The following is a 24,108-nucleotide window of genomic DNA, read 5'->3' on the forward strand; positions in this document are numbered from 1 at the left end:
TGTGGGTCTCCAAAAAGCGCTGATTTTTGGTTTAAACAAGCACAGCACAAAGCACCTGCGCCAGGACACATGCGGTTAGACCTGTGACTCGCTGCTGCTGCTTTGCCCCTCCGTCAGGGTTTCCTTCCTGGGAGAGGGGCTATTCTTGCCTGGTAAAACCCTGAGGTGCCATTGCACCCTGCTCTGGCACAGGCTGGCCGGGAGGAGGTCTGCTTTGGAAGGGGGCTGGGGGGGGGAGGTCGGTTCTTTCCTTCATTTGTTTTCCATTGGCATTTATGCCACCATGAGGATGCTCATGGTGCTGGGGCTTAACCAGTACAGAGGAAATTTCCTCTGTGCCCCGTAGGAAGATGACAAAGTTGCTCTCCCAGTGTGGTGGTGGTGAATGAGCTGGATGTCTGATTTCAGCTGGGGGTGTTTCTGATTTTGATCTACTGTCAGACTGAAAGTCAAGGTCGTGCCAGCATGGAGATGCCATGAGCCTTAATGTCCTCTCCTCTGCGAGGTGCTTGGGGGGCCAGTGGGCTACAAAGTCCTTTTGGGTACAATAGCTAAATACTAGAGCACAAGCACAGTTCCCTATCCCGTCTTTAAGGGCACAGGCATTATAAAAACAGCTGTGTATACAGCCACAGGCAGGCTGACCCATCCAGCTTGCTCCACCCAAGAAGCTGTCTTTGATCAAGGGGATAAATATAGAGGCAGTTCTGGCCTTTAGCTGCCAAGGGTTAAAAGCAGGCAGCTGAGGTGGCCCAGCTCTGCTCTGGAGGCAATCCTAAGGTCAGGACACGGTGGCAAAAGGCAAAAAAGGTATCCATCTCTGCTCCAGGAAAAGCATGGCTACATTGCAAGGATACAGATCTGGGTTTTCTGGATGCATCTAACCCACATCTAAGTCCAGCCACTGAAGTACCCCCAAGGGTCAAGCTGCCAAAACACAAACTTCAAAGCCTCCCAGAATTTTAAACCCATAATTTCAGAGAGGGGTAAAACTTCAAGTTGCCTCCCAAATCCTGTTTTGCTCATTTCCTTCAGAGAAAGTCACAACATATCTCAAGTGGGTTCTGCCATCTTCAGTGGTGGTGGTGAAGAAAAGCATGTAAGCCTGAACCTCAGCAGCAGTCCAGCCCTGCTCGCAAGCCCTGCCCAGAACTAGCAACGAAAAATCACATTCCCAGGTTGACTTTCGCTACAACAGGAGGTGAAGCTGCTTCAAAAGTGCACTCGCCATGCAGGTGCCTGCTTGTGCTTGTTGCTCTAGAAGAATATGCCAAGGCAACAGACTTTGCCCTTGGGGCAGGATGATCCTTCAACGAGCAAAGCCTCAAGGCAATTTCCCCCCTCATCACTGTATGGCACATGTTGCCCTTTGAGGTAACTCATCCTCTCCTGGCAGAGCAGAGCTAGGGTGTGGTGCAGCATTATTCAGCTGGTGATAATAGAACTCAGCTGGTGGGTTAAAGAAGCAGCAACAGAGATTGGAACCCTCTAATTGGAAAGTAATTTTTTTCATGCATAGCAGCAGAAATTGGAAAGCAAGGCTCACTCTGCCCAGAATTGCAATTCTCAGCTTTCAGCACAGGTGTGGGGAAGTTTCATGAGACTTAGCTTGAAATTACAGGCTTCCTGCAACAGTCCAGTCTCTTCCTTTGGCAAAAGACAGGTGGAGGTTTTGGGCTAGTCCGGAGTTAGCAAGAAAGCATTCTTTTTCATGCTCCATGTTATGCTGGGGTTGTCTCCCAGAGGTGGCCAAGGAGCATCCCGTCACTGTGTCACCCTAATGGTATCCCCTAACATCTATAGGGCATCAGTTAGTTCATGTCCCAGGGAAGGACCTGGGTCACAGACCAATGGGCTGACAGATGTCATGCCATGGAAGCTATCTGGGATAGAAATAGGTTTCCCAGGTACAATGGCTCGGCACCTCTGCAGCCTTCGAGACTCACCATGCAGAAAGAGAGCCTGGATCATCACACCTGGGAAACTGCAAAAGGCATCCTCTTCAGATCCCTTGTGAGGATATGACCTTTCCTTCCCATCCAGGATCACATGCAGAACACTGCCCCAAAAGGAAATTCAGTATGATTTGGTACAAAGCCTTAACATTTCCTGCAATGGTGGGAGATATTCCTGCTACATTTCCTTAATCCTCTAATTCATGATGCAACATTTCTAATAAAAATAAATTACTGGTCTGAGTGAAGATAACATCCTGTAGGTACCTAAGCTAATGAAGATCTTAGAAACGGGGACTGTTTCTTATAACATGGAAAGACAGTGGGGCATTGTCCCTGCCAAGGGTTGATTATGAAATCTCAGCCAGAAAGAGTTGTTTTCTCCCAGAACTGGACAAGGAATTTGCTCCAGATCTTCTCATTGGTTCATTGCATAGCTCCTTCCTAGAACCCCCTGGGCCAGATCTTGGCTGATTCCCTGATATCAGGGTGGTACCCTGAGCTACAAGTGCAGCAAAGTGGAAAAGATGATGTGTGGAGGGTACAGAGCAGCAGCTGCAGGCTGTTTGGGGTCTGCAAGTGGAGAGGAACAGAAGCTCTCAGGGTGGCTGCAGACCTCAACATTAAGATAACCTATCTCAGGTGGGAGAGCTGGAAAAGCCTCCAAGGGGAAGATCATGCTTTTGGGACCCGTTTCCTTCCTTTCCACCTTGCCAATTTCAGGTAAATCAGTGAACTGGGGCAGCAGGGCCTCCTGGATGAAGAGCGACTGTTGCCTGCAGTGACATGGCATGGTATGGCATGGCTTGCAGAGCTCTGCAGCCGCAGTTAACCGAGCCCTGCAGCACTCCCATGACATCAGGGAGAGGTGCCAGCCTGCTTTCACAGGTGGGCAAGCACATGTGAGGACAGGCTGGCACTCAGGGCTGTTCAATGTGTGGGAAATCGAACTGATAAACTGGGGGGCACCACCCAGTGAGGTAGGTGTACACCACTGGGTATGCAGCCTGGTGTGTCTGTACCTGGGACAGCTTCAGATGGCTGCTTAGATGCTGGTCGCTACAAGACCACCAATTCTGGGACCACTAAGTCAAAGGAGGACACTGAAGCCTGATAAAGCATCGCAATGCATGCAGGGCTCACTGCTGGCACAGTGAAACAGCTGCCGAAGCCCCCACCAGATCAGTTAAAGTCTGCAAAAGGATTTCTGCATTGCAGTGCAAAGGCAGCACCTTCTGCCACCTTATCCCCTTCTTCCTCTCCCAGGCATACATGCTGTAATTCAGATTTCCTCAATAGCATCCTTCCAGGGAAAAAAACCCAAACAAACAAAAAACCCCAAAACCATTCACTACATGCACATTCCTCTCTAAAATTCCTAGTTATAATTCAGCAGCGATAGAAAGAGTCCTTTTCTTCAAGGAGCTTCTGTAATTTCACAAGGTCTCTGGAGTTGTCAATACCCAAATAATACAGCCTAGTAACAAACATTAAGTCTGGAGGCAGGAAAGCTGCTCTCATTGCAACGATTAGAAGCAGGTGATAGCTGCATTTCTTCCAAGCTGGTTCATATCATGGCAAGTCCCAAAAAGAGAACAGTAACCCAAATATTTAACTTTGACATACACAGAGCGAAGCCTCCCGCAACCAGCTGCCTCTGTGCCAGGATAACATGTTTATTCCTTTTTATTGGTCCCTGATAACAAAGCAAGGAAGAAACACCATGGCCTTGTGCTGGAGAACTACTGTTGACAATTCATTTCCACTCTCGTTAGCAAAAATTAAAGTATCAAAATACTTTACAGGGAATGTGGTGATAGGACCGTGGGTGCCATCAAAATGTGTGAGCTGTTACATGAACATTTCTAGTATTTTCAGAAAAAACTTAATGAATATTGTCTATCCCGGAACTGCATTAATTAGCACTAACGGGTTGGAGGAGATGTCATGTCATGAAGTAATATTCACACTTACACAATGATTTGCATACATAAGCGGTGCAGTGCTTTGCAGAAGTCAATGTCATTTCCCCCATATGGTATATCTGAAACCCATAGAAGGTGAGGGGAAAGCTTTCAAAGAATATTTAGGATTTGCTGAAGGCATCTCACTGCCTGCCTCACTGCAGAAGGTGTTTAAGGGCCTAACCCCCATTGATTGCACAACCCTTAACTCATAAGCAACATGGACCTGGGGAGCTTAGGAACTGAAATCCATTTTCAGAGGTGATACAAGCTGTTAGGCACAATAATGCCACTGTAAATCAATGCAGGTGACTTATTCTAACCAGGGTAAGAGTCAGCCAGCCCTAGCAAATGAAGCGCCAGGTTAGCCTATGAGTTAACTCATGTGGTTCCTCCGAAACTCAGGGTAGAGCACGGTCTTGTCTGCCCATGAGCTCTGGTGTAGGTTGGCTGGAGAAGAAGCCATGGCCTCATCTCTTTTCAGCTTAGACAATCTGCATCCTCCATGCACGGCATACGCCTCAATGCTGGAAAGTAGAAAAGGGACTGACATGACGCAGCTGGTCACCTAAGCTGCCCAGCTGCCCTCACCTTCTTCCACAGACCAGGGTCAGCAAAAGAGAGATAGCAGGTTGAGCGTACACTGCAAAACCTGTCCCCATCACCTCATTTTCCCCTCTATAACTGGTTGGGATGAATTGCGACCTTGCAATAATTCATGCTGCAAGCTTTGGAAGCCAGGTGGAAACCACAGGGACCTCATTCAGAAAAGTAAATGCAATTACTCAAAAGCAGGACCTGACTCATATAACTGGATCTGGACCTGCAAATAATTCAGGAGACAGGGCACATGTGATACCAACTGCCATGGCGCAACACACTTCAAACCGAGAAGATCTCCAAGTTTGCTGAGTGAACCATGAGATGTTTCTAGTTAAGCCTTCCACAGAAATGCTTCACTTCTGAGATGAACTGTGGGTGCTATTTCCCATGCTGTGCTTTCATTAATTTCCAGGGCAATCCCTTAAGTAATTGGGGCACAAAAGGAGGGGGGAAAGCAGGACTTTAGCTTTGGACAAAATAAGCCTCCAGGACATCTGATTAATTTTCACACAGACTCTCCTTAAAGGATCTCAGAGAGCTGAAGAGGCAAGTAAGCAGACCTCGATGTTCCCACAGAACCGGTGCAATAAATCCTCCTTTCATTAGGCAAAGAAAGTGCATGCCGGCAGGATTATCATGCAGGCAGACACAGTCTGGTCTTCCCGAGGCAGCTGAAACGGATGGTGGGGACAAGCCGACTCCAGCTGGTTGGTGCTATGACCCCTGGGCTGGCAAATCCTGCCTGCTGCCTCCAGCTCCAGCCTGGGGCTGCTGCAGAGAGGGGCAGGAGCCACGCGTAAGTCGCCTGTGTCCCACTTAGCGCCGGGTAATCTCGGCATCCAAGAGGCCAAACAAAGCAAACAGCTGAAGTGTGCATAAGGGACTAAAGATGATCCGGGTGTGCCACCAGCCCTCCCTGGGTGAGCCATGCCTCTGGGGACTGGTGCCAGGGAAAGGAGCTGTTCTTGCAGTCCCACCCCATTTTGCACCCACCTGGGGCTGGGAGCAAGGGGAAGAGAGAAGGAAATCTTCCCAATGGAAAGTGTTGGGAGCTATCCCTGTCCTTGCAGGAGGAAAAATAAGGGTGAGGGCTCCTCCTCTCTGCTGGAGGTCAGGTCCTCACCAATCTCTTCTACCCTCCCATGGGACAGAGGGGCCACATGGGACCCCACTGCCCTTTTCACCAAAGCTGAGCGAAACTCTGCCTCGGGAACTTCTTGCTATTCCCAAAATATTGCCATTTTCACCTGAAATGGCGTGATGGCAGAACAATGCCTTCAGGAAGGAGTGGACGTGGCAGGGGCCCCTTCCGTCCATAAAAAGGGCTGAGTGGTGGTGGGACGTGGGGAGGAGGGAAGGAGGTGGACGGTGGAGGCATGGAGAGAAACCAGAAGACCCTCATGCTGCTGGCAAAGGGCACTGTTTGGCTGGGGCAGACCTGGAGACATGCTTGCAGACCACCGACATGACCACAGTGCACACAAAAATAAAATGCAGCTAGTTATAGGAAATCTGATTCCTCCAAAGGCAGCCGAACCAACCTCAGCAAGGGCACTGCTGGGCAAATGGCAAGCAAGTAAATGGCAAGAACCTGAGAACAAGGCTGAAGAAAGGAAAGATTATTCCCCCCACGCCGTCCTCAGATGCAGCTGACTGGTGCTGTTGAAAGCCACCCAAAAGCCTTCTTGGGCAACAGAAGGCAGCACAGGCAATTGTGAAGGACATCAAATGGGCCAGTGGAGAGATCTGAGCCCAGAAACGTGCCTCCTGTTAAGCAAAATCTACATGTACCTCTTGCATGGAGCTACACAATGAAGTATTTTCTTTTGTATAGAATAATAAAACAAACTAGTTCTCATTTGTTTGGCTTTTTGTACTGAAGTGGCCTTTGTACTTTGCATGATGTCAGATCTGAAGAATATTTTCTGTAGTTTTACACTGCCTTCTACTGAGGATTGCAAAACTTACACTGGATGGAACAGCCTTCTATTTCAAAGGGTGCCACATTTTCCAGAAAATCCTGAGATTACTCCAAAATGGCATCAAAATAGTTATTAACAGCTCTTGCTAAATAAATGTGACAAAAATAAAAAGCCACTTAGACAATGTTTTCAATACATCGCTGCAACATTTAAAGAAAGGGCTCATGAGATACTGAAGATACAGCCAAAAGACAATTTTAGCAATTGAAAAAAAAGGGGCTGTAAGCTTGCTTTGCAATTTTTGTTACTTTTTGGTCATACTTTTTAATTTCTTAAAATGTTTTTCTCTACTCCATTGCTTGTCCACAAAACAAATTCAGGGAAACCTCCTGGCTGAAGTAGGAAATAGCCTTTCTAACCAAAGCTCTTGTAGGTGTTAGTAGCAGGTAGCCTAATTTCAGATGCAGGTATGGGTTTTAAGGTAACCTTCTTACTGAAATTTTTCACTTTCTCTGTAAGGCAAGATCATTACCTGAGTTGAACAGATGGGAAAATGGACTCATAGAGAGATCAATTTACCTGAGTAAGAGCCTGTACCAAATTGGAGAGAGAGGGAGACCCAGGAATAAATCACAAACCTTGTGACACCAAAGCCTTTTTGCTAACTGGAGACCCCTCTTCTTCCCCCAGCTAATGAATCTGTGATTAACAAAGGCTGCTCCCTTTCTGACAGTTTAATCGGCAATTTCTACTTTACACTTTGGTTCACTTTGGCTTTTTTAATCTTTATGAGGCAATCTTTGCGAAGAGAGGAAGCAAACAGAAAATAAATCTCAGCGCAAGTAAGCCCTATTGTATAAAAGTGCGATGAACAGATCTTATTTGCCAAAAAATATTTATCTGACCAACAATGTTTGTGTTTAGGCCCAGTCAATTGCTTTAATAACAAATGCCCAAATTACATTTAATATGAAAACATTTTAAATGGGCTCAACATCTTCTAAATAAACATAGCGCTAGTCATAATGGTGCTCTGCTAGAGCCAAAGGCTCAGTGTTGCTTGATTTATTGTTTAACTTGAGTCTAATTGCTACGTATCTGACGTCTCTGGGAGCATGGTCTTCTATCGCTTGTCTGAACACAATTTCCTTTTCATTACTGAAGCACACCAGGAATAAAACCCAGCTCTCCTGATACCCTGTCCAGGGCAGTCACCACAAGACTATTAACCCTCAGCTAAGGAGATTGAAGACCTTGATTATTTCACTCTATAAAGGTTGCTCATTTCCCCTCCAAGCGTGGTGGTGGCTTGGTTTCTGAGCACCCTGTGGCCTGCATGGTTTGCTCCAAACAATGTCTCTGCAAAGTCTGGCTGTGTTTGCATGGAGCCACACAGACCTAGAGCTGCTAGGCACCAGCCCCAGAAAGAGCAGGAGAGCCTGGAAGTGGCCCATTGATGGGAATTAGCAGTCCTTGCTGCTTCCTTGCTGCTGCTGTTTGGGATGGGAGAGTCTTGGGTATCGATGTCTGCTTTGAGGACTCTATGTCTTTCACTTAACAGGTCTTCCAAACACATGCAAGGCTGTAGGATAAGTGGTATTGATGCTTCCCCTACAAAAAAGAGGCGAGAAGCTCAAGTTCATACATCCCAAGGGACATCTCAAACCACAGAGCCCCTGCATGAAAAGGATGAACGCTTTGCCTGCTAGCTGTGGCTTCAAAAGTGCCCCCTCTGCTCAGCTCTATTTTTGCATGAAAGGATGGAGGTGCCTCCCTCCAGGCAGCATGCTGATTCACAAAAAATCAACATTAAGCATCCACTCCCCACTTTGAGAATAGCTTTGATGTGGCTGACACTACCTCAGAGCTAGGATTTTCACACAAGATGTGGGACTTGCACCATAGCACCTTTTCCCCATGACCACCTTGACTTCTGGAAGTGGGAAGCAGGAGATACTTTTGCCTCTGAAGACAGATCAACCCCATCAACTGCTCAACCACCAGCAAAACCAGTACTTGTTGCATTTTATAATGGTAGTTTCTGCCGCTCTGTAGTGTCGTTGCCGTCTTTGGACTACATAAAACTAGGTGCCTGTTTTTAGGATGAGGCAGGACATGTTTATGGGTGGGTCTCTTCTCTCCCACCCATTTCTCAGTGACATTTTGCCTTGCACTATCCCTCTGTCCTCACATATAACCTGAGTTTGATCATAACACACTTCCCTCTCTCCTAGGAGGACTGTGAAATTTCACTTGTTAAACCCTGAGAGGTGAATGCAGACTTCAGCCATAACACAAAAGTCACCTCCTGCTAAGGTGGTACTTATTGCAATGACTCCCTGGGCTTGTTTAATTTTTAAAAAGGGGAGAAACTATATTCAGATTAACTATAGCAGCACATGCCACCAGTCAGATAGGATATATGGCGATTAAGCTACAAAACAAGCAGACTAATGTTTGGGTTTGGGCTTTGCAGGGACACTGTGATGGTGACTGCAACCTTTGTCTATAAGATTTTGTGTATATTGAAAACATTTTTAGATTAAATGTGTTGGAAAGGTTGTTATTAAAGCCATTGAACAGGCTTAAATACAAGCATGGTTGTTCAAGGGCATATTTTCAGGCAAAACAAGAATTTCTGAGGCAGTTCTCATGGTATGCTACACAGGAGAAGGAAAGGGAGTAAAACCAAAATGCCCCATGGTCACTGATATTTGCAATATCACTGCTGAGCTGCAGGATGCAACTAACCTGCACCTCTAAAACAGGGATAAAGACCTGTGAGGAGGTGACAGCATTTATACATTGCACATAAAAGCTCCAACGAGGGAAACTAATGATAAAAGGCTCCCCTGTACCTTGTTTGCAAATTGCTCGGGAGCCACACCGCGGACGGTGGCAGGGCTGTGCTTCTCTTTGCGGACCATGGCTTGGATGCCCCCATCTGATGGGCATGTGGGTGGAGCAGGGTTGCACACCCCCAGGGGGTTTGGACCATCTCAGAGGGGCAGTGGTGCTATTTCCCCACTGCAGCTCAGGCTCCTTGTTTAGAACAAGGCTAATTTTCCCATCCCCCCAGCTCAGAAGCAGATGCTTCTCTCTCTCCTCCTCATTCCAGAGACGGCTGCCTTTCTGCAGTGACGGTGACCTTACGATCTGAGAGCACAAGGTTGCCAAATCTCATGATAGATGATGTTTTTCTGAAAACCTGCTCTTCTGGGTCAATTCCAGAAAGTGAAGTAGAGCCCAACTCTATGTGATTTATTAATTCCAATATTTTAAGCAGTCTGAATATTTTTGAGCCTTAGCAACTTTTAAAATGGAGTGTATTTTGCTGGTTAGAATCAAGGGAGTAGTCTGACATATTAGTATAAACTTTATACTGTCTAGTGATGAACACTTGCATGTGGAAGACCCTTCCTAGTCCACTGTATAGTGATAGTAACCACAAATTTATATAGTTTCACTGGTCCCTGTTTCATGAGGGACCACTGTGCTTAGAGGGTTCAAAAAGCTCAGCTGCCAGCTCCATGTGAAGTGAGGACAGAAATAAATGGGAAATAGATGAGAGGAAAATGGACAAAGCCAGTAGTTAAAGGGTCACAGTGGCAACTCCTTTGCAGGAGGAAAAAAATTTAATTAATGTTCTTTCTCCATAATTTGCTTGGAAACACAGACTGAAAAGCTGACCTGGGTGGTCTTGTTTCAAAAGAGCTGAAGGAAAGATGTTTCCTTTGTGCAGAGGGGCTGGGGAAATAGGCACAAGTTTTTCCTGTCCCAAACGGGAGAAAGGAGTCAAGTGTGGAAACAAGTGCTGGGAGGGCAGAGAGGTGGGCAAAAGCAGGAAAAACGCTGCCTAGAAAATTGATCCTAGAAATCAGCAGTGATGGCATCAATCAAGGGGGCAAGCGGCTAACAGGGGCCGGTAGCGGGGTTTGTGTTGCTGGCTATGCACCCCGATGGCTGGGCTGGGACCACCCTTCTGCCGGGGCAGAGCTGTGTAGCCCTGCTTGCCAACCCAAGTGAATTGAGCTGGTAAAACACATTCATTAACAAAATGCTACTGCTATTATAATTCTGAAAAATAATTGCGAATGGCAAAGCTCCCAACACCTCCCACTGCCCTATTTGTACACAGGTCTTCCCCTATTTTGTAATCACTGCTTTCCTTCTTTCCCCTTTTTATGGTTGTTATTATTATTTCTGGAATTATTGCTGTGCAGAGTGTCTTTCTACGTGAAATCCTGAAGTTACAGTTTCACTCCTAGATGGCAGTATAAATTATTACACGGGCTACCCTATAATCTTTGGTCATGTTGTACGGCGGGGTAATTGATTCCCAAGTCACTAAAGCTAACGAACATGACTGTAAATCTAATGCTTGAGCAGTGTTTGCTATTAAAAAGCCAACATCTACAACAGTTACTACACTGCAATTACTGGGAAAATGCTGATTTGGGCTAGACTTGGATCAGGGAATAATTGCAGCCTCTCTTGAGACCTTGAGTATGATAATTGGTGGTGAACGGTGGATTTTGCTAGTGGTGATCACGTAAGTTGTCTTTCTGCACACTTATTCCCAGAGCTCAGAGCCGATTCCTGCAGCCGCCAGCGCTAGGCTTGGTACTTCCACCTGCATGTGGCCAAAATAAATAAAGCTTCTTGGAAGAGCACACAGATTCTGGGCTGGTGCGGACCTTCAATAAAACCCAAGGGCTGTGCCAGCATGCCCCATGGAAACCTCCCCCTTCCTCTTCCACTTCCCAAATCAAGTGAGAAATCTTACGACCTCTGAATTCAGGCCTCTTGGCTACAGCCTACCAAGAAAGATGAAGGTTTTTCAAGTCCTGTCACTAGATTTTTAACTGTCCAGGATGATACACTGAGTATGTGTGAAGCGTGCTCTAGCCCTTGATCCTTTAAAGAAACCGGGGCGGTATGCAGCAGCTACTGCTTTGCTCTTCAATCCCACAGGAGAAGCTCTGGAAATCAGGATGTGGCTGGTCTCTGGCCTGGTGGCTTTTCATGGCACCACATCCATGGGAACGAGGAGGAGGCTACCAGGCTCCTCTCAAGAACAAGGATGGCTTCTCCAGGTTTCTCAAGGTTTCAGATAGTTATTTCAGCTGAAATTCAGATAGCACCCAGAAATGGAGAGTGGCGACCCCATAACAGGTCATTTTGCTCCCATCAGGGAAAGAAAGCACAACCCTTGAGAGAAGCTGAATTCAGTAACAGCTTTCCAAATATTTTATGTAGGGTTGTGTGAAATATTTGGAGGGGAATCTTGAAGTCATCCCCTTTCCTGGCTTTCCCTAGAAGTCTTTTTTTTTTTTTTTTTTTTCCTGCTGATCTCCCCTTGCAGAGAAACAAGCGAGCCCAAGTAAATAAACAAGGCAATCCATAGGAAATACCCCATTTCCTTCTCATCCTTTTATTCCCTGAAAACAAAATCCTTAAACTGCTGCATGGCTGAAGACGGCTTGCTGCTTGTGACAAATGGAATTGAGAAGCTGCCACCTGCTTTGATGCAAAATCAGCTATTTTGTGTTTTTCCGAACTAGTGAAGACAACTCCTTTCTGCAATACCTAATGACCAGGGAAAAACTCACATAAATGATGGTGCCTGATTGTAAATATCAATTTTATACACTCCCTGGCAGAAACAGTGAGTTAGCAGAATATAATAATAGTAGTAGTAGTAGTAGTAGCAGCAGCAATAGCAATAATAATAGCAACAACAACAACAATAACAGCTGAGAAAAAATTATTCATTTGACCCTCTAGCACAAAGGAAACCCCAGAATTGTCCTCGCCATCTGTGCAGCAGGGGCACAGTGGGTGGCGGATGCCACTTTGGCTGGAGATGGACCCCACCACGGGCAGGGGCTGAGCCTGGCAGCTGCCTGCAGGCTGCTGGCATGGGGGCGCCTTCCCTGCCTGCAGCACTTGCCCCCCAAACTGTGAGAACCGAGGGTGGATGCTTCAAAATGATCCTAATATGCAGAAGTAGAAAAACAGTCTGGAGGAAAGGAAGAGAAAGAAGAGGGGCAGGGGAAAGCCCCAGAAGAAAGCCAGATGTAAGGAACACTTTTTAAAATGAGTCCGTTTAGCAGTGACTGTGTTTATGTTGCAGTTGAGCACCATTTTACTTGTGTGGCTGTTCATACTTCATTGTGCTAATGAGGTAACGAGTAACTAGGTGCCTATGTACTGCAAGATGCTTTATTTCCACTGAACAACCCAAACCCTCTAAAAATCAGGTTTGAAACCCAAAACCAAACATCTGGGGTGCTTTGGGAATAGCAGTAAGAGAAGGAAAGCAAGCACTGGGTTCAGCCCTATCCCCTTGGGAGCTGGTTGGGCTTTTGCAAAGCACCTTTTCTTGGCTTCCCTGTGCCCATGGACCAACACATGAGCCTGCGTTTGCTCTGCTCCCACTGGGTGAGCGCAAGAGGAGCAGGAAGAGGCCCCTGCCCTGCCTCTGCTCCGGGAAACAAAAGAAAAAAGAAGTCTGCATTTACCCCTATTATCCTGCAATTGTCTGGGCCAGAACAGAGCACTGCGACCTGCCCTCTGACCGTGCTGCCCTGCCACACCAATCCAAAATTCCCCCCAAACCCAGCAACTCCTGTGGAGTGAGCAATGGTGCTTACGGGGACTGAAATGTTAAATACCTCCAGCGCGCTCATTTGTTTATGACTTCTTCAGACTACAGTAACTACAAGCAATAATTGGATTGCACTCAGCATAGCCAGATTGATTTGCTACTTAATAATAAAACCAGGTCCTCTGTTGATAATGGCATCCCTAGAAACGAGGAGGCTTGGTGAAAAATGCATTCAAGGCGCAATGCTAACTCTGAAAGCTCACGTGGCGCTCAGCGCAGAGCAGGATCTTTGCCAGATGCAGACTTCGTGCTAGCGACTGTTAAAACATGCTCTTTGTGGTCTCTTGCACCTTCAGTGGAGTATTTACTAACTTTGGCAGGGCCGTTATTTAGTGTTTTGACAAAGGACAGCAAACACAGTGTATTTTTCCATAGTTCTCCGAAGGTCCTGGTTAACCCCCCGTCCAACCTGCAGTGGTCTTTGGTTGCCTCCAAGTGAAAAGTGGCATTTAGACTTAATTACAGAGCAGCACCGGGGAGCTGGACTATCCAAAACCTGTTCTTCAGCTGAAGCCAGCAGAGTCTAAACCGACATAAATATGGCAAAGTGAGCCCCTGCTGCGCAGCCCGCTGAGGATGGCTGTTGGAGCAGATGGGGCTGTTTCTCCAGCGCTGCTCCTTGCACCTCACAGGCAGCTCAGGTGATGGGGTGGGAGCAGGTGGCTTGTGCCCTGCTGCTCACTTCTTCAGCCAAATGCCCTGGCTCCACTGGCAGCAGCTTAAGGACCAGAATTATGGCTATGGCATCTCTGTGGTGTGTTGGAGGATATCAGCCTGCTCCAAAGGCATAAATGTAACCTGGCTTTCCCTGGGCTTTGCCTTTTTGGAGCATCCATGAGGTTCTTGCATTTTCCTTGGCTCCTCAGGGAAGCACTGGTTCCCAAATCCACCTGAGGTTTCCTGGAGGTATGATACCTCCTAGGTTGGCTGTGCCTCCAAAAAGCACTTGAGACTGCTTTGCATCCAGCATGAGCCAGGCTGGAGGACCTGACCCTGCATTTTGGATGCTATGTGGGCACGGAAGATGCTTGTGAAAGGGCATTTGCTTTTTTGCCACAGTGGTCGATGAAGCTACAGGAGCCACAGGCACAGCCCTGTGAAGACGTGGGTGGCATGGGCACGGCCAGGGGCCCTGACTCTCAGAGTTTCTCCTAATCCCCTCTGCTCATCCACTTTGGCTGCCAAAAAATCCCCTTTCCAAGAAAGAGATGGGAGGGGAGGGATCCAGGCAAGGTGAGGAGGTGCACTCAGCAGTGTCCTCCCTGCCAAGCACAGCAGAGCACAGGAGGCATGGGGCCACCTCAGATCCCCGTGCAGCACCCAGCTGGTGGCCAGCTGTTTTGTCTGGAAATTGGTGGCTGTGGCTGTCCCGGCACACCCCATCCGAGCACATGGGAGCCCCCCCCCCCATGTGCAAGCTGCCTGCCCAGCCCTGCCAGGACAGGCTTCAGGAGAGCAAAGACAAGCACACATTGTAGGAACAAAGCTTCAGGATGCCACCTCCACTTGCAGGATTGGCTGACTTCATGTGCAAATAAGGAAAATCAGAATGCTTGAGGCATGCATGCTGAGGAAAACAAAAGAGTTTGACAGGAATGAGAGCATTGCCCAGCTCATCACCTGCCTGTCAGGAGCTTTTCTAGCAGTGGCTGCTCTGGGCAAGAGCAAAGAGTGCAGGCTTACCTGTCTGGAAAATGAAATGCACAGGACTTGCGCCCTTCACCATCCTGCACCTGCAAAACGCTCAGAGAAGACCCAGCTCTGCAGTCATGCAGGACAGGACCCATGTCTTGTGCCTTTGCACTTTCCTGGACCTCACTGTAATATAAGCAACGTAGAAAAATAAAAATACAACCATCATGTGGGTAGTGACCTGTACTGAGGTTGCTGTTGTGCTAGATGTGGTGGATGCGAAGTGCTGTCAGCAGAGAAGCGGCTGTCAAAATCAGTTTGCAAAAACAAGAGTTTAGAGAACATTTGCACTTCTCTTTCTATTATGTGATTTTGAAAAGATGCCTTGCTCTAGTAATTGGCTTCTCATTATAATTCTGTAATTATGATTTATAATTATCAGCAGACAGCTTGAGGAGCAAGAAGGGATGAAAGCAAGACTCCTGATGAACTTGGTAGGTTTTCCTTGGGAAATCAGTTAAGGGGGGGCCTGAATGTCCCACATCTCCACATGCTGCCACATCTCATGCAAAATGTTTGGTGCCCAAGGCTGACCCGGTGCGCTGCCAGGGGAGTTTGTGGCCACACGACACACACTCCATTAGGTGCACAGAGGGCAGGTCTGGGTTCAGCCCAGATAGAGACTCAGGGCTGCAGTGACCTTGAGGCAGCTCATTTGGGGGTGATGTGCCAGTAAATTATGAAGTATTTTTATATGAAAGCTGCTGAGAGACTGACCATTTTTTGGAAGTATTTGAATTGGCTTTTTCCACTTGGACTGGTATCTCCCTATTTGGCACAAAAAGAAATGTCCCAACTCAGAACCCACCTTCCCCATGGAATAAAAACAAAACTCGCTTCAAGAAGGCTGGCAGTTTGCTTGTGTTATGGAATCTTTTATCTATCTATCTATCTATCTATCTATCTATATGCATATGCTTATGTGCAAAATTAATGTATAGTTGTTGTTCTAATGACAGATGTATTTCAGTGAGAACCAGGGCTAATGAGTGACTGTGCTGAAGCAATTTTGCAGGCAATCCTGAAGCATTAGGTGCCATCCCATTTTAATCAGACCTTATGCATTTGAGACCACTACAATTGCCCAGCTACAACAGATTGTGTTTAGGGCTTTTGAGGCTGTGGGACTTCTCCTTCCCTTCCCTCTGCATCATTGAATGGAGGTGAATAACGAAAAGGAGGTGGTGATATGGGAGAAGCCCCTCCTGGTGAGCACCACGCAGAGCTCACACTGCGGGCTCACAGGGATGAGTGGAATGCATCGGGCTACTGTGCTGGAAGTTAGCTCAATACAATGGAACAGGGGGATGGGATGGGATTCCTCCAGTCCCTTCACATTCTTTGTGTTCCCTTGAGGTGGATGGGAGATCCCTAGTCTCCTCCTAGGATTTTGGGGACCATGTGCCGTGCCCTTTTCATTTGGTCCCCCTCCGTATAATGGGGACATCACTGCAGTCCTGTCAGAGCCAGAGAGTGTGATGTCTGTCCCCATCCCCACCTTGGTTATCCTCAGTAATGAAGAAACAAGGGAGAAACCCCCGAGAGGAAAACTCCAGATTATTCACCGAATGACAGCATGTCACCAAATAAATAAACAAAGCAGGAAAAGCAGGTCATGCCTGTCATCCCCAGTGTGAATCCTCTCTGATGCTGACAGCCCTCGTGTTTCACAGATTGTGCAGCCAGTTCCCTTTCCTTGCGGGATAATTAGCAGTACGGCTGGGTGATGTCTGACCGGGCTCTCGGCCCCAGGGTCACTCACATTGGGTGACAGATGTCCAGAAAAGATCCGCAGATGATGCAGGGGTCTTCTGCTGTGCAGCACCTTTCCCCTGCTTTATTGGCAAAGGTGGAAGGAGATGGGGAGGGAGTTTAAGCAAAAATGCTATTGCAGCATTAAAAACACAGGTAAATGCTTATATCTCGATGTCCAAGGCTCTGGGTTATGTGCATTTAAATAAGCCCTACCACTAAATCCCTGATTTTGGGGGAATTAAAGCAAGGCCCAGCTCGTGATATGACTATGCCTCCCAGAGAAGTGAAGTCTTCTGAGTCAGCCTGGAGGTCAGTGGGACCCTCTGGAGCAGCTATCTTCACCTCACTCTTCACCTTCACCTTTGCAAATACATCATTCTTGCTGTGAAAACGAGACTGTCCTGGTCTGCAGGAAGCAGGCTCTTCTGCAGGGAACAAGCTGAACTGTGCAAATCTGGTCTCTTGCCATGGGTTCCTCTAACAAGCCTGTTGGTGTGAGGATGGACACAGCTCTTTCCTGGTCAGCAGACACATTTAATGCTGTCTGCACAGTCAGCCCCTGGGCAAAAATGCTGTTTTGGTAAACTGGAAACTGATTGATGAAAATATTTTTTTGGCAGAGAAAGCACTCATGCCAAAATGTCCTTCAAACTCATGTTTTGCTAAATATCATACTGGCTGGTGAAAAAGTGGGGAAAATGCCTAACAATCTATTTTGTTTTTCCCTAAAAAATAAAATTAAAAAAATCTTTAATTTACAAATTTTTTTAAAGCTTAAGAGGAACATGTAATAGAAATGCTGTCATAGTAAGGTCACTGTATATCAATTGTTCCAAACATTTGGTGGTGAATTTTAAAATCTGAAATGCCTTATACCAGGCAGGGCCCAGGACGAAAACAAGCCAAGAAAAGATTCGAGAATGAGAATGCAATTTCTTCCATTTCCTTTTTCTGTGGTGTAATCTCAGGAGGGTCAGCTGTGTTTTGGGAAGACAGCACTGCAGTATCTGTCTTTCCAGTTTTGCTCACGAACCATGTCGGCCTCAGGGTGATGCACAGCTTCCCTACACACCTCGGCTGCTGACTGCCTAGCACGGGGCAGCTGGGCGATAGAAACTCCCTTAGCCTAAGCCAAAATCAGTTTTGTTCTGCAGATTTGAGTGTTTTGAAATATTTTAGATTTTATACATGCTTCCCTGGTCTGTGCACGTTATACATTCTTATCCTTGTATAAGAATATATAAGAATAATATATTCTTATTCTCTGTATAGGAGACAAACTCAAACCCACAGCTACAGGGCTTATTTTTCAGCTCAAGCGGCAAATGCTATAGTATTGCTGAGGACGACCGGTCCAACACGTGACATTTGCTGTGTTGATGGCCATCACAACAGGGGTGCCAGCTGCATCATTACGATACCCTCTGGCAGCAGATCAGCAGCTGCACGAGTGTACAGGATTAGTAATAAATCAAACGCATCCTGTGAACGTTGTTGCAGGATATGATTCATTTTCACGTATGCCAATAACACAGTGAGCCAGCTCCTCTGTTAGTGTAAAGCTGCCTAATTCCTGACTTCAGGATTTGGCTTGGTGTATGTTCACTTGAGACTTGTAGCCAGTTTGCCCATATCAGCATATATTACATTGGCTTCTGTGTTCAAGGTCAGATCCTGGTAAAATTTGCAATTTACAGCAGGGAAAAGTTTCCCTTGCAGCAACGAGTGGAAATTAATATGAGTTGCTTTGCATGCTAGCCATTACATTTCAGGAAAACATGTAAGATTAGTAGATCCAGTGAAAAGGGAGCTTGTATAGGTCCAGGCAACAAATCCAAGGGCCAGAAGAGACCACAGTGGGCAAAGCCACTAGGCAAATGTGCAGAATGAAGTAAATGACATCGTATTTCCAACACCTGTTGCCAGATGCCAGGGAAATAAGGGGATGGAGACTCCTCCACCTCTGCTCCTCACCCCAGTGCCTAAGAGCCCATGTAAACCTATGCCTGTGGCAACAGCTGACCTGACCCAGCTCTCCATCATTCCTGTGTCAATCAGAAGTAACCCCCCTGTCATAATTCTCACTTACCCCTGCATAGCCATGGACAGAATTTAGCCTGTTAATATTTCTCCACTTATCATCCCTCCATCCTTTCCCCCGACCTACTGCAGGCCTGCAAGAGGAATGGGGCTGGTGCTGCCTGTTGTAGCTGAAACATCCTGAGTGGGAGGGAAGAACCCTATATCTCTGCAGCAACCCATCTTTCTCCTTACCACTGTGAATGTCTGAAAGAAGGCAAGAGAGAAGGAGATGCTCCTGGAGACCTGTGCGGTGGAAAACTATTGCTTAAGGCGCAGCTCTGCTAGGCAGCATTCAGGCTGTGTTTTCCTGGTGCTTGGGAGGACCATGTCTTGTAATGACACGACTATGTCCCCACTGAGTTGTTGGCCTTTGCAGTGTTTGGATATCCTGGTGACTCCATTGTGAAGGGCCCTATTCACTCAGGCGTGTTTACCCAGCTGCAGGAGCTTTGCCGGGGCTGCTGTGCTTGGGAGCTGTTGTAGCACCACAGATTGTGGAAAAGAAAAAAAGCAATAAGCTCAAGAGGGATAAGCCTAGGAAGGAATCTTACTGGAAATGCCATATTTACTATGGGATGGCCGTGTGCATGACAGCCTCATCCTTTGGCTGGCAGTGAGCAGTTGCTTGTGTCGGGAGCAGCACAGTGGCTGTGCATTTTGTAGGGCAGAATCATGCTGGTGGCCCTGACAAATAGGCTCTTTTTTTGCACTCAGGTGATTTAGCAGATTTTAGTGACTGAAGGAAGGATGGTGTTGGCATTTAGGCTACCAGCTAGCCTTTAGAGTAAGACTGAAGTCAGGGAAGGGATATCGATTTAAACCCTCTGAGAACCATCTCAGCTTGCGTGGTGAACAAGCAAGGGACTGCCTATTAACTAGTGCAGTTTCTAGCCAAGGTCCGGGAGAGGATCTGAATGTCGTTTCCCTGGGGAGATTTATCCTGAGTAAGTGGAAGAAAAGGCTACCCTAACTGACCCTAACCCTAACCTTAACCTTAACCCTAACCCTAACTTTAACTTTATGCATGCATCCCTCCTGCCTGCTCACACGCAGCTCAGAGCATAGTGGTGGCCCCATCCCCTTCCAGCCCAGCTGTAATTCACGCCAACATTTAAGGCCATGTGCGGAAGCCTTAACGGTGCGTGGGGCCTTGCAGGGAGGTGCAGGGCTCTTTCGCTGCCTCCCACGAGCTGCACGATGGTACTCAGACACTGAGTCGCCTCTGCTCGCTCATCCACACATGGAGACTGAGCAGAGCCTTTTAGCTCTCATTCAAAAATATGTGTAAAGGGACCTTAATGAGGAGAAGAAATCAAATCCTTTTAAGCCCATCTGCTTGGATTGTGGGTAGATCTGTGGGCTGGAGTATGGGGAAATTCCACAGATCTGGGTTTCTTCCAGTTCACTTTGCTCTATGCAATCCCACCGTTGCCAAAAGGTGCCAAAATTCCCATGTTGGTGCTGGGCTTGTCTCAGATAGCACAGAGAGAGAAACACCACCAATGTACAGTAACTGCTTGCTCTTAAAAGAGAGAGGAAGGGAGAGGAGCAGAAATAATAATAAAAAAGGACAAAGACACACTCAGCCTCTAAGGCTTATAAAAAGCAGTTTAGCCTTCAATAAGCAATTCTTTGAAAAGAAATTAATGGAAAAGGTTACAAGCCTTCTCTTGAGCAGAGCCTGTCACACTGCTCTTTCACATCGTTACTACAAATGGAACAAGTTCATGGCATTTCTCTTCATTTCAGATGCTCTGAAAGGCTGCATTACTCACTGGACCTTGCATTTTTCCTTTCCCCGTTTGCACAATGCACTGAGGAATTCCCCGTGGGTGATTCAGCGAGCAATGCACGCCGAGCCCAACCTGCACACCCCGTGTAGCACACGAAACGGCATCCGTGGGCCGCCTCTTGCTGGACACAAGAAGCCCTGTCTATTGCAACCCGAGTTTCCTCTGCAAAAAGGAAGCCACGAAAAGGAGGAAAAAAATAATCGGGGTTGCTTGAACGGTGCTGTCCCTTCACCCGTGGGAGACGGTTGCGCACGTGTCACAGCTGGGAAATAGGGTTAAAGATTGGATGGGGAAACGACACCGAACTTTGCAAATGTGGCGTTGCCCTTCTTATGTAGCCAGGCTCTGTCACTAGGTGGTACTGTGCATCACAGCTTCGTGCCTTCTAATTCCACTGCTGGGTTTGTCCATCCCCTGGGTTACATGTTTTGCTGGTAAATTTTGTGCTTTGAGAGAGGGAATCTGTTGAAGTCCTCTCATGTACTCCTGGCTTCATACGATTTTATTGCTGAAGGCAGTTAAAGACTTCTGACACAGCTAATGTTCAGCACTAGTGCCTGATTTGGGGTTGTACTGTCAAACAGCAAGTGTTTAATGCTGCCTCGATGGGCCATTTGGTGATGGGTTATGACACCTTTCATCTCCAGATGCTCAGGCTCATGAAAGGGAAGGAAAACCCAAACAAACCAGGGACGGTTCTATAAAAACAGGGGAAGAAAAGAGAACTTTGATTCTTTTTGTAATGAAACCCTTAGCTTTTTGAAAGATCTTTATCAACCTAGCACTGCCTGGGAAAGGACAAGGGAGAGGTTTGTTGGATTTTCACTGCACTCCTTTGGCTTTCTGGCAAAAATTCAATTTCAAGGGATTCAAAAGAACTCGGAGAGGGGGCTATTGCTTGCTTGTGCAAGAAAGCCTGAGCAGCCCAGGGGCAGCAGTGCTGCATGACATGCCTGCCCTTGTTTCCACACCAGGTCCTGCTGTACGCGGTTTGTGCAGAGAAAAAGGTTGTTAATCCAGTTCTGATCCCGATGTATGGCCTCAGCCCTGTGCAATGACTTTCACTTCTGCCAGCCCATGGTATGGCATCTGTCTCTTGCTTCATAAGACAGGAGCCCATGGTGCAGATTATATTGCCTGTGTGAACTCAGTGCTGAACGGCCGTGCTCTCTCTCATTGAAATATCTGTTTTTAATGCATAGTGCAGCTTTTATAGCTTGGCTGAAGTCTCTTGTGAAGTGCACTGTTCTAAACTGTGATCATTCCAAAGCACGTCTGAACAAGGGGAGGAGAAACAATGACACACAGGAGGCAAAGGACATGCAAAGGCCCAAGATCCTACAGTCCCCTTGGCAAAACTGGGTGCAGAGCCCAGTGTCCTTGTCTCAGGCCAGGACAATGGACCCAAGGCAAATGTCACTGTTAAATCAGCATTGCTAATTTATGTCTTTTCCTTCTCCCCTCCAAAATGAAGCAGCTTATCCAGCACTTCCCAGCATTCAACTACCCCCCCGAAAAGCCTCCTCCAGTCCAAACCAGTATGAGAACAACTACTGATCTGAGATCCAGATTTGTCCCGGTCTGCCTCTGTATTCCACACTGCTGTAACGGTACTAATTTGCAAGTCCCTTTATTTTCATCACTACAAAACTGTCAAATGATTAGTGATTCTGCAGATTTCCCAAATTTTCAAATCTGCATGAAGACTTTCTGGATCGTTTGACATAGAAAGGAGGAGCGTATTTGTGAGTGATCAAAATTACGTCAGTGATGACTAAGATAGGAGCCTTCTTCAAATAGCTGGTCCTGTGCTCCCCAGCTGCTCCGCTACAATGCCCAGTCACTCAGCTGCACTCACTCCTGGGGTGCACCAGGGGCATGTGAAGCAGCACTTGGCATCCTAAGCAGCATTTGGGTTTTGCCTCAGAGGAGGCTAGAAGCAGTGTCATCTGCAAGCACTTTAATTTGCTTATGAACAGAAGAAAGGGTGGAAATGGGGCAAGATTTATTGCAAGAACAGCCAAAGCAAAAAAATACTGAAAAGCAAGAGGACAAACAGCAAATGGAAGGGGAACAGGTCTGCCTGAGTCTGTGAGAGGGCAGGTACATGGTGTTACAAGGGCAGTGCAGCTCATCAAGGACACAGGTTTGTCATCGCCTTGGGTCTATCTCCCTGCCCATGTCTCCTACCAGCTACTCAGACAGGAGCTTGGCTGCACCAAAGCAAATAGTGGCTAAGGATGAAAGAGGAACAGCAGATCCTGGAAAAAGATGTATGTGAACAGAAAGCTTTGGAGAAGACCTTTTCTTTGAAAAACCTTTGTAGAAAATCCCAAGAGGCCATCCAGATACACTCATCCTTAAAACACAACAGACTTGTGAGACACAGGAGCAAGTGCCCCACTGAGAAATGTTATGGCTGGCCTATATTAATAGCAATTAATTTCTGGAGACCTGCAAGGTGTCTGGAGCCCTGTTAGAAGAGAGGAGACCCTTGAATGACTTCCAGGATAATGAGATCCACCAAGAGACGGGTTAGTGAACTGAAAAGAGGTGAGGTAAACCAATGGTTATCACCTCTGACAAAAATCAGCTTTGCCCACCCCTGAACATTTGCAAACCGTTTCAACACCATGCCATATCCCCTGCTGTGTTTTCCTGGCTGGATTTCATTTACTTCCAATCCTCCCAGGTCCGACACAAGAAGGAGAGGAAGCTCTAATGGCTATCATGCCTTCCCTATCCACAGCTAATGGTTAAGACATTACCCATGCGTATTAGTAAAGGATAGATGCTGCCCCAGGCTGAAGGTGGAGTGGGTGGAAAATGGTCGTGGACAATCCCAGACCTCTGCAGGGCAGATAGGTTCATCTCTTCTGGTCACCCCCGGCTATTGTCAGCACTGGCAGCGGAGACTTTACATATGAACTTTCTGCTTTATGTATGAACTGTGAAATGACACAAACCACAGGAATGTTTATGCTTGTTAAAGCGTCCTCGGATAAATACGTGATTAGTTACACTGCTACAAAGTGGTGTGGCTGGGAATCACAGCCTCCCGCTCAGGGGATAGTGGTGGATTCCATCTTGGAGCCAGAGTTTATCACAAGCACCCAATAACAGGTCCAGGCTTAGTCATTCCTGGCTGGTTTTGGCGTTCGCAGGGGGGATTGTCCTCATGGCTTATCACTGTGATGTGACTCCTTGACAAAGCCAGTGGCAACGCCTGAACCTGGGGCTTTCCATGTCGAGAGAGCACAGCTAACCCCTTACAGCAAGTGGGTGTAAGCCAGTGGAAGGACAGCATCTTCAGGCTGGTGTGACTCTGAAGCCATGTGCCTGTTGCTGAAGCTGGATAATGAAGCCTATAGATGGGAGGGGCTTTGGCCAGGAGGTCCCTGCACAAAAGGCTCCTCACCTGTGCTGGGACATCCAGGCGCTGTGGCGTGTGATAACATAAAGAAAAATCCCTGTACTGCAGCTCCCCCCCCTCAGTCACACAGACGATGGCTGTTTACACTGGCTCCTTCACAGGAATTCAGAATTTCAGTCCTGCACTATATTTAGGCTGCAAAACTACTGATATTTTTTAGGTCATTGACCTTTGACACACAAGTGTATTTTCTGAAAGGAAAAATTTCAGCTCTCGACTAAGTGGTGGGAAAATGCAAT

At 47.1% G+C, this 24,108-nt stretch overlaps 1 protein-coding gene across 9 annotated transcripts in view; it reads right to left on the reverse strand.

Annotated features, from left to right (window-relative positions):
* Positions 1–24,108, reverse strand: part of FRMD4A (FERM domain containing 4A) — a 386,124-nt gene that overhangs the window by 156,112 nt on the left and 205,904 nt on the right. The window lies entirely within an intron of this gene.

This window comes from Falco punctatus (assembly GCF_963210335.1).
Source record: "Falco punctatus genome assembly, chromosome: 6".
NCBI classification, from domain to species: domain Eukaryota; kingdom Metazoa; phylum Chordata; class Aves; order Falconiformes; family Falconidae; genus Falco; species Falco punctatus.